The following is a 15,364-nucleotide window of genomic DNA, read 5'->3' as shown; positions in this document are numbered from 1 at the left end:
TAATTAGCTTCCAACACAGCCTCTCGCTGTGCAGCCAAAATCCTTTCAATTAAATTGTTCTTGACTTCAATGCTCTTGGCATTGATTCGAATGGGTTTTACCCTTTCCTTTCTGCTCAAGGCATCGGCGACTACATTCGCCTTGCCGGGATGGTACCTGATCTCGCAATCGTAGTCATTCAGGGTCTCCATCCAGCGGCGCTGCCTCATGTTCAACTCCTTCTGGTTGAACAGGTGCTGGAGGCTTTTGTGATCAGAATAAATCACAAATTTAATACCATAAAGGTAATGTCTCCACAACTTCAGTGCAAATACAACGGCACCCAACTCCAAATCATGGGTGGTGTAATTCTTTTCGTGCACCTTTAATTACCGTGAAGCGTAGGCAATAACCTTGCCCTTCTGCATAAGCACACACCCCATGCCTGTGTGTGATGCATCGCAGTAAACTACGAATTCTTCTGTACCTTCCGGTAATGTCAACACAGGTGCGTTGCTTAGCTTTTGCTTCAGTATTTCGAAGGACTCTTGCTGCTTTGGGCCCCAAATGTACTTTTCTTTCTTCTTGGTTAGGGAAGTCAAGGGCGCAGCAATCCTCGAAAAGTTTTCAATAAATCTCCGGTAGTATCCTGCTAACCCCAGGAAGCTACGGATTTCGGTAGGCGTCTTTGGCTCTTGCCAGTTCATAACCGCCTCTACCTTAGCGGGATCCACTTGGATACCACGCTCACTCACAACGTGTCCTAAAAACTGAACCTCTCGTAGCCAGAATTCACACTTTGAGAATTTGGCGTAGAGTTTCTCACGCTGTAGTAATTCGAGAATGCAACGGAGGTGCTTCTCGTGGTCAGCTTGGTTCTTGGAATAGATAAGGATATCGTCGATGAAGACTATGACGAATTTGTCCAAGTACGGCTTGCAGACGCGATTCATGAGATCCATGAACGCAGCCGGTGCATTCGTGAGCCCAAAAGGCATCACTAGGAACTCGTAATGACCATAGCGAGTCCTAAATGCTGTTTTATGTACATCCTCATCTCTGACCCTTAGCTGATGATAACCCGACCTCAAGTCGATCTTTGAGAAATAGCTTGCTCCTTGCAGCTGATCGAATAGATCATCGATCCTTGGTAAAGGATATCTATTCTTTATGGTCACTTTATTCAGCTCTCGGTAGTCGATGCACAACCGCATCGATCCGTCCTTCTTCTTTACAAATAGGACAGGAGCTCCCCAGGGAGATGAACTAGGTCTGATAAAACCCTTCGCCAGCAGTTCATCCAACTGGGTCCTCAGTTCTTTCATTTCCGTCGGAGCTAATCTGTAAGGTGCTCTTGCTATCGGAGCTGCTCCAGGAATGATGTCAATTCTGAACTCTACTTGTCTATCTGGTAGCAAACCAGGTAGTTCTTCGGGAAAAACCTCGGGGTATTCAGAAATGACAGGAAGATCCTCGATCTTCGGCTTCGGTTCTTCAATTATCACCTGAGCCATGTAAATTACGCAGCCTCTGTTCAAACACCTTGAAGCTTTCAGCATAGATACATCCTCGGGCAATCCGTACTGCGTATCTCCTCGAATGGTAAGAGATTCACCACTCGGAGTCTTTAAGACTATCTGCCTTTTGCCGCAATTGATTTGGGCCTGATTACGGGATAACCAGTCCATGCCTAGCACAATGTCAAAACCCGCTAATTTGAAAGGAAGTAGAGATAAAGGAAAAGAATGGTTCCTAATGGACATTTCACATCCTTCTAAAACAGTAGAGACGGTTTCGATCGTGCCGTCTGCTAACTCTACTTCGTATTTCACGTCAAGGGTTTTGATTGGCATATTTAGTAGTTGGCAAAATTTCTGGTCTACAAAGGATTTATCAGCGCCAGAATCGAATAGTACTCTTGCAAATATATTATTTACGAGGAAAGTACCTGTAAGCACATTGTCGTCCTTAACCGCTTCCTTTGCATCCATGCGAAAAACTCTCGCATTTGACTTCTTTGTCTCTTCCGCCTTCTTGGCATACTTTGGGCAATTACTCTTGATATGCCCCTTTTCATTACAACCATAGCAGGTTGCATCCTTTATCTTTTTGCACTCCACGGTCTTATGATCCTTGGACTTGCATAGCCCACAAGAAGGAGTCTTTGATTGTGACTGTGAGTTTGATGCAAATCTGCATTTCCCAGAGTGGGGTTTCTTGCAGATCTTACAGTTGGGCCTTTCACCAGCTTGCCCATCCTTCTTTGCCTCCGACCCTCTTTTGCCTTCACCGCTTCCACGGTGCTTCTTCCCTGATCTTCGTGAGGTATCATCCTCACGTTTTCTCTTCTCAGCCTCCTTGTTCCTTAGTGTCCTCAGACGGACAGCGTCTAAAGTTAGAGACAAGGAGAGGTCAGTAACTGACCTGAAGGTCGTCGGCCGAGAAGCCTTTACGCTAGCCTTTATTGCAGGCTCTAATCCCCCAATGAAACGGGCGATTCTTCTGGGTTCTGGTGTCACCAGGTATGGAACTAGACGAGACATGGTATTGAAACTCGTCAAATACGCCTGGCAGTCCAGGTTCGTCATCACCAGTGAGACAAAATCAGCCTCTATCTTCTCAACCTCGTGCTGAGGGCAGTAGTTTTCTTTAATGAGAGCAATAAATTCCTCCCATGTCATCTTGTACAAAGCAGACTTACCAGATGCCTGCACCAACGCCCTCCACCATGCCAGGGCCTCGCCCTTAAAAGACTGGGACACATACTTCACCACATCCCTCGCTGCACACCCGCTGATGTCCACAATAGTGTCCATCTCATCTAGCCAAGTGATGCAATCAACAGCACCTTTCTCCCCTGTAAATTCCCGGGGCTTACATGATACAAAGTATTTGTAGGTGCAACCCTTAGCACTGGATGCGTCAGTATATTCTCTATCGCGATGAACGCTGTGCTCAGTGGACGAGTGTTTGTCGTCATCTTTCTTGGGTTCAGAGGGTGGTTTGGAGTGTGTCTTTGGTTTAGAGGGTGGTTTTGACACGGTTCTGCCTTGGGACTCAGTATATTGACGATCAATGGCTGCCTGAACAGCATTGTCAATCAGAGCCTTCAGTTGTGTGCCTGTCAGATGCACTGGCGTATTGTCATAGTCATCTTCATTTGTGTGGCTGTTCTCTCCATTGGGATCCGCCATTGTAACTTGAATCTGTTACAGAAGATAACAAAATTTTATTCAGGAGATTATTATATAATTGTCTTTTATGACAATTTGTCAACCATGGTACAGAGACCATATTTGGTTAACTTATTATTTCATTAAATATTAGGATTTGAGTATATCCTATTTCAGCTATATAAATAGTATTGGCGGCATAAAGCCTAATTATGATGATGTTTTATAATATTAGCCGAGATTTCAGAGAATCAAAGGCATAGAGATTTGAACCGTAGTTCTTTTATCTCTTTCTGACAGGGAGTCATAGACCACCACTGTCTTTTGTCGTTATAAGACAATTATTACGGCCCATAGGCACTACACCTCTAATGGATGTTTTAATATGGTTGGCCCGTAGGCACTACATCACTAATGGATGTTTTAATAATACTGGCCCGTAGGCACTACATCACTAATGGATGTTTTAATAATATTGGCCCGTAGGCACTACATCACTAATGGATGTTTTAATAATACTGGCCCGTAGGCACTACATCACTAATGGATGTTTTAATAATACTGGCCCGTAGGCACTACATCACTAATGGATGTTTTAATAATATTGGCCCGTAGGCACTACATCACTAATGGATGTTTTAATAATATTGGCCCGTAGGCACTACATCACTAATGGATGTTTTTATAATATTGGCCCGTAGGCACTACATCACTAATGGATGTTTTTATAATACTGGCCCGTAGGCACTACATCACTAATGGATGTTTTTATAATACTGGCCCGTAGGCACTACATCACTAATGGATGTTTTATATACTGATCACCTTTATTGGTGATTTAACCCACGATTTATAAATCATTTAGTTGGGTTTTGAAGTCCTTAAAGGATTATCGCACAAGAATGACGTGCGTGATTTTAACGAATCACATCTGCCATGATTGTTAACATGCGTACAGAGGTTAACAGGGAATCAGAATCTTTTCAATTAGGTCGTACCATCTTGACTGGATCTTAAAAGACACCAAGCTAGGTTTCACCTTTCAAGATTCTTTATTTAGGCAGATCAATATAAAAGGAATGGTTTTGATTTATTTTTTTATACATATTAAAACAAAACTCATAACATACATTCCAAAATCTCAAATACAATTACATATTGCCCTAAACGGGTCTTTCAAATAGTACATACCTCCATAGAGGTTTTTTTTTTAAAATAAGTGACAAGTCCACGCAGGGACTAATACAAGATAGGTGTCCATGCAAGGACTAAAGATAAGTCCACGTAGGGATTGAAATACGATAAGTGTCCACGCAGGGACTTATTTCAAAGTAGAAATTACATTGGTACAACTATTTAGGGCTAATGGTCACGTTTCTTCTTTTTGCCCTTTAGTAGGTTCGCCAAGCCTTTGAGAAATCCTCGGTGGCTCTTTTTCTCTTCTTCGAACTCTCTCTCCACACGATCTAGTCGATGGAGTATTCTTCCTGTTCAGGAGGAGAGAAACGTGGTTGTGGCGCTTGATGCGGAACAGGAGGTCTGGGAGGTATTGGATACCCATGAGCTGAGTAGTCCGGTGGTCCCATGTTTCCATGTGCTCCGTCAGGGTAGCGCGCATTATATCTTGCCGACACCACATATGGGTCGCGCTCATAGCCGTAGTTGTATTGTGCTTGTGACGGTTCGAACGGGTTGTAAGCCGTTGGACCCGTATAAGCAGGTATGGGTTGGTCATACCCAAATGGTGGCGAATTTTGTGCAGCTGGTGCGGAGTTCGCCTCCTGTATAGGACTTGAAGGTCCTTCTTCTTGTAGTGGCGGATAGTGGCTACTACTAGAATGTCGAGGAGTGCTGAAGTGGATACCCCCTCCTCCTCGTGTAGACATACGAGCATTTGTCCTCCTACGCCTCGGCGGATCAGGTATTACTGGTTGTGCCGGTGGCGGAGGTGGTGGCGTAACTGCCACAAAGCGTGAATCCTCAGAGGGATCCTGTGGATGTCGCGGTTGTTGAGATGTCTGTTGAGGTGGCGTGTAGTACCACTCATGTCGGTCAAACAACGCTTGGAAACTGTCTGGTCCCTGATAGGGCGTTCCATGGAAGGATGACCCATCAGAAACTTCTATCGGATGCGTGGGCGTACCACGAGCTGGTTCAGTAGGATCCTCATCTTCCTCCATGGGATCTTCAGAAAAGTGGTCTTGTGGCCCTAGTGGAACAAAACCTGAAGGTTCCTGTATGTAATCAGCCGGATTAAACTGACTTATGTAGTATGGAGTAGGGTCGTCGTAATTTCGGGTCGATACCGAACGTTGTAGAGGTATAAAGGAAGGTTGTGGGTTGTTGGGATCATTCTCTGAGTTTGGTCCAAAGGAGTGCCGGTAGGATGGCGTCGAGCTGTGCGAGGTGGAATGCCTCGCGGGTTCGTAAAGATCTCTTCGTCGTTGTGGCTCTTCGCTCCGTGTCATCGAAGGATGCCTTGTACCAGATGGTCCAGCTTCGTTATCGTGATGTGTCACGACTTCTCCTCTGCCTCTTCGTCCCCTTCCTCTTCCTCGGAATATAACAGGTGGCATTTTCCTGCTTAATAAAACTTTAAATACAAATAATAAAAGAAAAGACAAAATTGGAATAACAATTCGAATTTGTCCTAAGTTCTTGTCTAGACTCAAGTATGTGCAATTGTGTCATTGAGATTAAACACAATAGGATAGTGTTTAATTCACTCAATGTTGGCTCTGATACCAACCTGTCACACCCCGATTTCCACGTGTCTCACCGGTGGGCCCGGTGGGGGATTACTGTGACGATGTTGGCAACAATATAGTCAAACCACACAATTATATAATGCACAGCGGAAGCATAAGATAAATATATAAACTTCAACCTCTGGTTGTAATATCAAATGTATTACAGGGGTTGAATATATCCACAGTGGATCGTAAATAAACATAAAGTATTGTTCCATCAGATGCTGCAATCAAGCTTGCGAGACTTATCACGACGCTAGGGAGCTAATACCAGCCAATTTACGTTTAGGTACCTGCACTTAATCTTTTTGGGGAAAATACGTCAGTTTACACTGGTAAATACATTCAACTGACACATTTGAAAATGTTTATTAAAATTGATTTGAATGCACAAGGCACAAACTCTTTTATAACTTGGGAAAATTATAATAAAATCTTGTGAACGTTTTACATGTTCTTTTATGCGTTCAGTAGCCCGGGTCGTGCCGGGTTAAAGATTTATAGACACACCACGTTTGCGTAAAACCGTAGTATAAAAACCAACGGCTACGTCTTTTAACTTAATGTCGACACTTTATACCGGGTGTACGCCTACACCGGGATGTCGATGGTCGTGGCCATTTCGTAAAATGATGCCAAGGATATCCGGGACAACGGTCATTAAACCCCCCAAAGGCTTATAAGCAACAAAACTGTTTAAATGAGCCGATCATATTATTTAATTAACCACCTAAGCGATGGAAGAATATAATGCTCAATCAAGCGGTATTAATATACCGTAACCCAAGCCCATATAGGGGAAATAAGTTAAAGTATTTACCTTTGCAAGTATATTTCCTTAATTTGGATTAAATCACCGATAGCTTTTACTGGGGCTCCTAATCTGGAACGAAGGTTTTAATTAACCTCTTAGAATCCTAACGAGTCGTTATAATGGCCGTAGCCTAGACCGGTTGGTTCCGATATATATAGATATGGTTTAATCGCGCGAAAAGGCGAAAACCGAGAATGGAGTGTGATTCTGACCCAACAAGTTCAGAGACTTGTTCTATATGGATTAATGGTTCACACTCTAGATTTTGGGGTTCAAATAATATAATTTGACCCGTATCGGTTAATTTATGAAAACTAGTTTCATAAGCCGAACCGTGCGCGCAATAGGCGAAACGGTTAACTATGAGAGTCGTACGCTTATTTCCTAAGTCAATATGCCTTAATTGGGTTGTGGTATCAGTAGGATACCTTCCGTGACGCCCGTAACGAGTTTAAGTTAATATTATGCCTCGTAGGGGCTTTTCGGTCATTTTAAAGACTTTTAAAAAGGCTTTTCGAGTTCTACAGGAAATCTGAGTTTCCTGAACAGCTTATAAAGCTTAAAATACTTTATTTATTATTTAAAATCAGTAGCAACTGGAATCGGGTCAAAAGACCTTGTAGAACTCATGTTTTGGCCGAAAAGGGCATATTCGGTATTTACCGAACCGTAGCCATAACCGTAGGTTATGAGCGAGGTAAAAATTATTAAAAATCTTTAAAATTCCCAAAATATTATTTTAATACAGTGGGTAAAAGTTTTGGTGACGGAATCTTGGTTTAGATAGGTGTTATGCTAATTGCGCCGTTTATTACAAAAGTTTATTTAAATTGCGCTAATTAGCATAACTCTCATTCTAGACCTCGGATTGATGTGAAACTTTAAGGACATGCTTATAATTTAATAAGCAAGGTTTTGGTCCATTCACGTGTCCGAAATACTCGTTTTAATTTTAAAAGGCCGTTACGGTCAACTTTTAGGCGAATGACGGAATTGCGCAAAAGACTCGGATAACTCATGAACCGACCACAGAGGTTTATACCAACATGTGACCTGGTCCTAAGAGAGTCCTAAGGTATATTTATACCTCACTAAAACGGGTCAGAACTGAAGTCAAAGCAAAAGTCAAACTTTTGCGACATTCGGCTCCGAACCGGTTCAATATAGCAAATGATCGATTCAAACGAGCGCAAGCAAGTTTATATACTTAATATCATATTTTATAAGTGTCAAAACAGGTTTCATAACATATACATTACAGATTATGCATAAATCGCTAAAATAGCTTTCTGTTGACTTTTTAACCGCACGTTTGACTCGATATTTGACATAGTTAGAGCGGTGATCAGGGGGAACCTTTTTAGAGGTTTATTACCCACATAATTACCTACTCAAAACTACTTTTGATCCGTCATAAGACTGAACCATTTGCAAGTTATTGTAATGACAACCGTTAGTTACGACGGTTGCGTTTATGAGCTATAACTATGGAAATGCAGGACCAAAATGAGTATGAACGACTTACAGAAGTGTGTTCTTGCTTATAGAACAGAGAAAGATGCTTGGAGCTTCTTTAGAATGACCAGAGAAGTTGATTTGTGTTGTGTGAATTGTTATGAGCCAATGTGGCTATTTATAGTGAAACTTAGGCTCTAAGATCATTACAACTCATGCTACACTAAGTGTGGATGATGGGTAGATGTCCCCTAAGTGTTATGGGTCGAGCATAGAGTGCCCATGCCCCATTAATTGGTTGTTGGTCGTTCAAAGGGTCCAAAGGTCAAGTAGTTACAATGTTTCTGCATCTGGGCGTCCCACGCGGCCCGCATGGACATTCCATGCTACTTTCACGCGGGCCGTCTGAGTTTAAGAACTCAGACGCCTAATTGAGGTGGCTCGCGGCCCGCCTCAACTTATGTCTAAACCTCACGCGGGCCGCGAGAGGTTAGATTTCCAGAATTTCTAAATCTTTTGAAATGATTACAGAATCTGGTAATTAATAACGAAATCTTTCGTAATGATTTACCTGACCTTTCGGGTTTGAAGGGGTAACTTTGCGGTTTGGCCCTCGGTTAATTACAATTAAGGACCTCGTGTTATTTACCCGCGTTGTTAAGTCCCCGGTTTATTTATTTATTATTCAGAAAGCCTTAACTTCTGTTATTGATGCTTTTAACCCTTCTCATACGAATTCGAGTATAACTCTTTCGTTTTAAAACGGAACTTCGCGGAATTTATACAGTATATTCTAGTGAGCGTATAATACTGTTACGAAGCTTTGGGAACGTTAAAGGGTCACTCAGAGGTAATATTAAACATGTTGACACAGTTAACCCCTGTAGCTCGTAATCTCTCACTTTCTTCCGCGTTTCGCTTCCGTACGATTTATGATTTATTCATTTGAAGGTACAAGCATTTATTTAGGGTTATTATACAGTATATTTACCCTTGTTGACATTTATAACCCTCGAATTTATATACTTTCAAGGTTTGTCAAAATTAGTCCTTTATTTATTATGGATGCCACGTGTAATCAAATGACACGTGTTAACACATCATTGGACACAAAAATTCGAGGTGTTACAGCTCACCTTTACATTTTTATGTATTGACTTTATTTTAACGTATGTGACAGGTGTTTAAGATGCTTATCTGCTAGGAAAGCGAGGCTAGAATAAAGCTCTAGAGCCCAACAAATAGTTGTCTGTAGTGGTCAAATTAAGGGTCTCTAGAAGCAGATAAACAATTGCTGTTCATTTAAACCTGAGTTGTCGGAACAGAATATTTGCCTGGATTTTGTTTGTAATAATTTATTTTATTGTTTGAGATACGGTATGGGACGTATTATTTAAATTGAATAGTAATGATAAATGTTATGGAAACTTCTGGACAATCTGTTTCGCTCAGTGCCATGAACGCCAAATGCGGGAGGACGAGTTTTGGAACATTAAGCAGAAGGATGGAGACAACGCTGCCCTGACTGATCGCTTTAAGCAGCTCAACATTATCTGTCCTGATCAAGTCAAGACGTCAGATATGGCCATCAAGAAGAACATTCGAGCTCTACCCGATTGTGTTGCCGATTTTGTTCACGCCGCGAAGACCTCATCAATTGAAGAGACTTACTTGCTTGCCGCCGAGATCAACAACAAGCGAGTAAAAGCTGGTTTCTGGGATAAGCCCTCCAAGTCTCTGCATCAAGCCACCACTGCACCGACCGCCGACACCGCCACTGCTCAACCGTCCAAGTCATCACGCCGCAAGAAGAAGCACAACAACAGCAGCTCCAGCAACAAGAACTGTGCTGTCACTACCACTGCTGCTCCTCTGCAAGCCGTACTGGCTCAGCAGCAGTCTCATCATCGACCAGCACCAGCTACTCAAGCGCCGCCAGCAAAGCGTGCTTACACAGGTCCCCACCCGCTCTGCCCGACATGCTCATATCATCATCCGGTGGGTCTTGCCTGTCGTTTCTGTGCTCATTGCAATTTGTACGGTCATTTCACTGCCAATTGTCGCTATGGTCCCCGGAACACCGCAGCTCCTGCCACTGCTCATCAAGCTCTACTCCCAGCCCCGCAAGGCCAACACGTGGCTCAGGCACCCGCGATCATTGCTTGAGTCTGCTTTACATGTGGTGATCCTAACCACTTTGCAAACATGTGCCCGAACAAGGTTGTAAAATAAGAGCCCCAGCAGCAGCAGCAGCCTCAGCAGCAGCAACAAGCAGCACGCGCCAGAACCTTCAACATCAATGCTCGTCAAGCCCAGCTTGACAACAACGTGGTTAATGGTACGTTCCTTGTGAATGGTAATTATGCATCGTGTTTGTTTGATACTGGAGCCGATAACTGCTTTGTGTCGTTTGAATTCGAGAAGCTCCTTAGTCGTAAGCGCTCTTATTTGCCCTCGTCATTCGAAGTTGAAGTCGCTACTGGAAGAACCGTCGCCGTTAATTCTGTTCTTCGTGATTGTACCCTCGAGCTCAACAATCACATCTTCCCAATCGACCTCATTCCGATGCAACTCGGAAGTTTTGACATAATAGTAGGCATGGACTTTCTTCGTGAGAACCATGCTAAAGTTGTGTGCTTCAACAAAATGATTTGATTCTCGCTCGCGAATGGTGATTTATTATGTGTGTACGGTGAAACCGCTTCAAAAGGTCTCAAGCTCATGTCGTGTGTCCAAGCTAGCAAGTATCTCCGCAAGGAATACAGAGCTTTCTTGGCCAACATTGTAGTAGCGGAGAAGGAAACGAAAAGGAAGACAGAAGTCAAGGACATTCCTGTGGTCCGTGAATTTCCTCAGGTGTTCCCTGATGATCTTCCTGGATTACCGCCGAGTCGTGATATCGACTTCCGCATCAACCTCATTCCTGGAGCTAACCCCGTTGCCAAAGCCCCTTATCGACTCGCACCATCCGAAATGCGGGAACTGTCGAACCAACTCCAGGAATTACTTGAAAAAGGTTTTATTCGCCCGAGCACCTTTCCTTGGGGTGCGCCAGTCCTCTTCGTTAAAAAGAAGGATGGGTCGTTCAGGATGTGCATCAACTACCGGGAATTGAATAAGTTAACCATCAAGAACCGCTATCCCCTACCTTGCATCGATGGTTTGTTTGACCAATTGCAAGGTGCTACGTGTTTCTCGAAGATCGACCTCCGTTCAGGCTATCACCAGCTGCGTATTCAAGAAGAGGATATACCTAAAACCGCTTTTCGCACTCGCTACGGCCACTACGAGTTCATTGTTATGCCTTTTGGTTTAACCAACGCACCCGCAGTTTTCATGGATCTGATGAATCGCGTGTGTAAGCCATATCTGGACCGTTTCGTCATCATGTTTATCGACGATGTCTTGATCTATTCCAAGTCGAAAGCCGAACACGCGCAACATCTATGTTTGGTTCTCGAGTTACTCCAGGGGAATCAACTCTACACCAAGTTCTCCAAGTGTGAATTCTGTCTGGAGGAGGTTCAGTTTCTTGGTCACATCGTTAATAGTCAAGGTATTCATGTCGACCCCGCGAAGATTGAAGCAGTTAAGAGTTGGATTACGCCTAAGAACCCGTCTGAAGTCCGTTCCTTTCTCGGATTAGCGGGCTATTATCGACGATTTATCGAAGGATTCTCGAAGATCGTTGTGCCACTTACCGCTCTTACGCATAAAGACAGGTCTTTTTTTGGGGAACTGAACAAGAGTCTGCTTTCCAAACCCTCAAGCATAAGCTTTGCAATACTCCTATTCTCACATTGTCCGACGGAAACAACGACTTCATTGTCTACTGTGATGCTTCCAATCTCGGTCTCGGTTGTGTTCTCATGCAACGAGACAAGGTTATAGCTTATGCTTCTTGACAGCTCAAAATCCACGAGAAGAACTATACAACCCATGATCTCGAGCTAGGCGCGGTTGTTTTTGCGTTAAAGATTTGGCGACACTACCTGTATGGTACCAAGTGTACGATCTTCACCGATCACAGGAGTTTACAACACATCTTTGATCAGAAAGAACTCAATATGCGTTAACGCCGATGGATAGAACTTCTCAACGATTACGACTGTGAGATTCATTATCACCCAGGCAAAGCTAATGTTGTTGCCAACGCACTCAGCAGACGGAGTTATTTGCTCAGCATTCGTAATACCCAAGCCCAGCACGATCTCGAAACCCTCATCCGCGAAGCCCAGCATGCTTGCTTTAATGAACGCACCTTGAAGAAAGAGAGAATCTATCACGATGGAGCTCAGCTTGTCAGCAAATCGAATGGGATCTTCTATTTTCTGGACCGAATTTGGACCCCTAAGCGGACCGAACTACGAAAGATTTTAAAGGACGAAGCCCACAAATCCCGGTATTCTATTCATCCCGGTGCCGATAAAATGTACCAGGATCTTCGTTACAAGTACTGGTGGCCGGGCATGAAAAGGGATATCGCTCTCTATGTCGGAAGATGCCTGACTTGTGCAAAAGTCAAGGCTGAACATCAAAGACCTTCTGGTTTACTCGAACAACCCCCAATCCCTATGTGGAAATGGGAGAGTATAGCTATGGACTTCATAACAAAGCTTCTGCCCACGTCACCAGGTCACGACAGCATCTGGGTTGTCGTTGATCGTTTGACCAAATCAGCCCACTTTTTGCCAATAAGGGAAGACTACAAGGTAGAACGATTAGCCCGAATCTACACCGACAAGATCATTTGTAATCATGGTACGCCTCGTGACATCATCTCTGACCGTGATGCCCGGTTTACGTCGCGATTGTGGGAAACGTTTCAAGCAGCTCTTGGTACGACACTTAACTTAAGTACTGCATTCCATCCTCAAACCGACGGACAGACTGAAAGAACGATCCGTACTCTTGAAGACATGCTCCGTGCATGTGTTATAGTCTTCGGTGGTAATTGGAATAAATACCTGCCGCTAGTCGAATTCTCGTACAATAACAGTTATCATACCAGCATCCAGATGGCACCATCCGAGGCTTTATATGGAAGAAGATGTCGATCGCCTATTGTGTGGCATGAGATCAGTCACTCGCAATTAACCGGTCCCGAGTTACTGCAAGAAACGACTGACAAAGTCCTCCAAATCCGAGACAACTTGTTGAAAGCTCGAAGTAGACAGAAAAGTTACGCCGATAGAAGACGCAAACCCCTTGAATTTGACGTTGGCGACTACGTACTCCAAAAGGTATCACCTTGGAAGGGTGTGGTCAGATTCGGCAAGAAAGGGAAACTAGCGCCTCGATATGTTGGACCTTTTAAGATTCTGGAAAGGATCGGAAAAGTCGCCTACAGACTCGAACTACCGGAGGAACTTAGTACAAGCATTTATCATCCTTGGGTGCTTACAAATCTTCATCTTCTCCACTAGTTTCTTCCCTAGCTATTGTGCTAGTAGTAAGATACTTAAACTCTTTTTTTAGTTTATCATATTATGTTATTTATAAATGTACAAGTAAGAATTTCATCTTGAAACTCAAAATATATATAATCTAAATCACAAAATTAACATACTAAACATAACCAAATATATATTATTTGTGTTGATCTTGATGTTTGTGGTGGTATAGATTATGTTAGATAATGTGATCTTGCCATATTATGTAAAAAAAAATACAATCTAAACATGAATATGTTTAGATTAAGCAAGATCACCATCTTAAACTTCACGAACCTCATATGTAAAAAAAAAAAAAAGAGATTTTAAGTATGTATAAAGTCATTAATGAACTTAAAAGTATGACTTTTAAACTAGTGAACTTGTGATATAACCTAAACTAGGTTATATAAAAATATGGAACTTGTGGATGAACCTAAAAATATATTTATTTTTAGTGATTTTAGAAAATATATATATATAAGCAAGTTATACAAAAAGAATGAAAAAGGGATGATCACAAGAATGTAAATATATATAAACAAGTTCATGAAGATTTGAAGATGGTTATGGGGATACCATGCTTAAGAGTTGTGTTTTGGAACTTGTTATGAATTAATGATGATTTGAAAATTGATTTGGTGATTTAAACGCGTTTTGAAAACGTGGTAAACGTCATAGTTTAGGGAAAACTATGGCGAATTTTTCTAAAAATCTAATCGCGATTAAAAATGGGGTTAAAGGGTGATTAACAATGTTAAATGCGATTAGTGGTCTTAAACGTCATTATGCAAACTTTGATGGGAATATTTAAGGTTTAAATATTCAAGAAGTTCTTATGAACTTAAACTTATTTTTTTTACAAAAATAAATGGGTAAAAATATAACCATGTGTAAATATAATTTTTGGTAAGAAAAATTATATATCTTCGAAAACTTTCTAAGTGCTTGCAATGTGTGCTATATATGTGTATGTAGTAGATACCTAAAGGGTGATCAAAATGAATACACATACATGTTCCTACATGGTCCAAGAAATGCTAGTAAAATTGGACAATTAAATAAAATGGCCGAAATGGAAATACATAACACTTGATGACGACAATTTGGGCGTATCGACACCGTAAACAAGTTACTACAAAGCCGAGTCTAAAATAACATATTTTGGACGTTCAAACGAGCACATATGTAAGTGACCTATAACAAGAATCCGGAAAGTCGAAAACTATAAAAATTACCAAGTATTTTTCATAGAAAAAATGAGCTTATTTAAGTTTGCTACTTGGTAACATTTTGGTAAAAATTGCAAGATTATGTTAATGGACTCATGAAGTTAGAATTGGGCCTATCAAAGTTAGTAATGGGCTAGGCCCAAATTTCTTAATACATGGGCTAGGGCCCAATGGCAATATAACATGGGCTCGGCCCAATAACATAAAAGACATGGATTAGGCCCAATAACAATAAAACATGGGTTAGGCCCAATAACATAGATAACATGGGCTTGGCCCAATAACATGGGCTCGGCCTAATAACATTAAAACATGGTTAGATTCGATAACATAGATGACATGGGCTCGGCCCAATGACATGAGCAAAGGCTCAATGACAGGCGTGCACTGCACGAGGACGTGTGAAGAATGAAGCCGATCACATAAGTCAATACACACAGAATACATGAATACGCTTACGAATTCAATACGTATAGAATATATGTATACACATAACAATCGAGCGAGTAAACTATCAATGCTCTAAAAT

The sequence above is a fragment of the Helianthus annuus genome, chromosome 17, assembly GCF_002127325.2.
Source record: "Helianthus annuus cultivar XRQ/B chromosome 17, HanXRQr2.0-SUNRISE, whole genome shotgun sequence".
Lineage (NCBI taxonomy): Eukaryota > Viridiplantae > Streptophyta > Magnoliopsida > Asterales > Asteraceae > Helianthus > Helianthus annuus.
The sequence above is the reverse complement of the archived record's forward strand: the minus strand, read 5'-3'. Positions refer to the sequence as shown.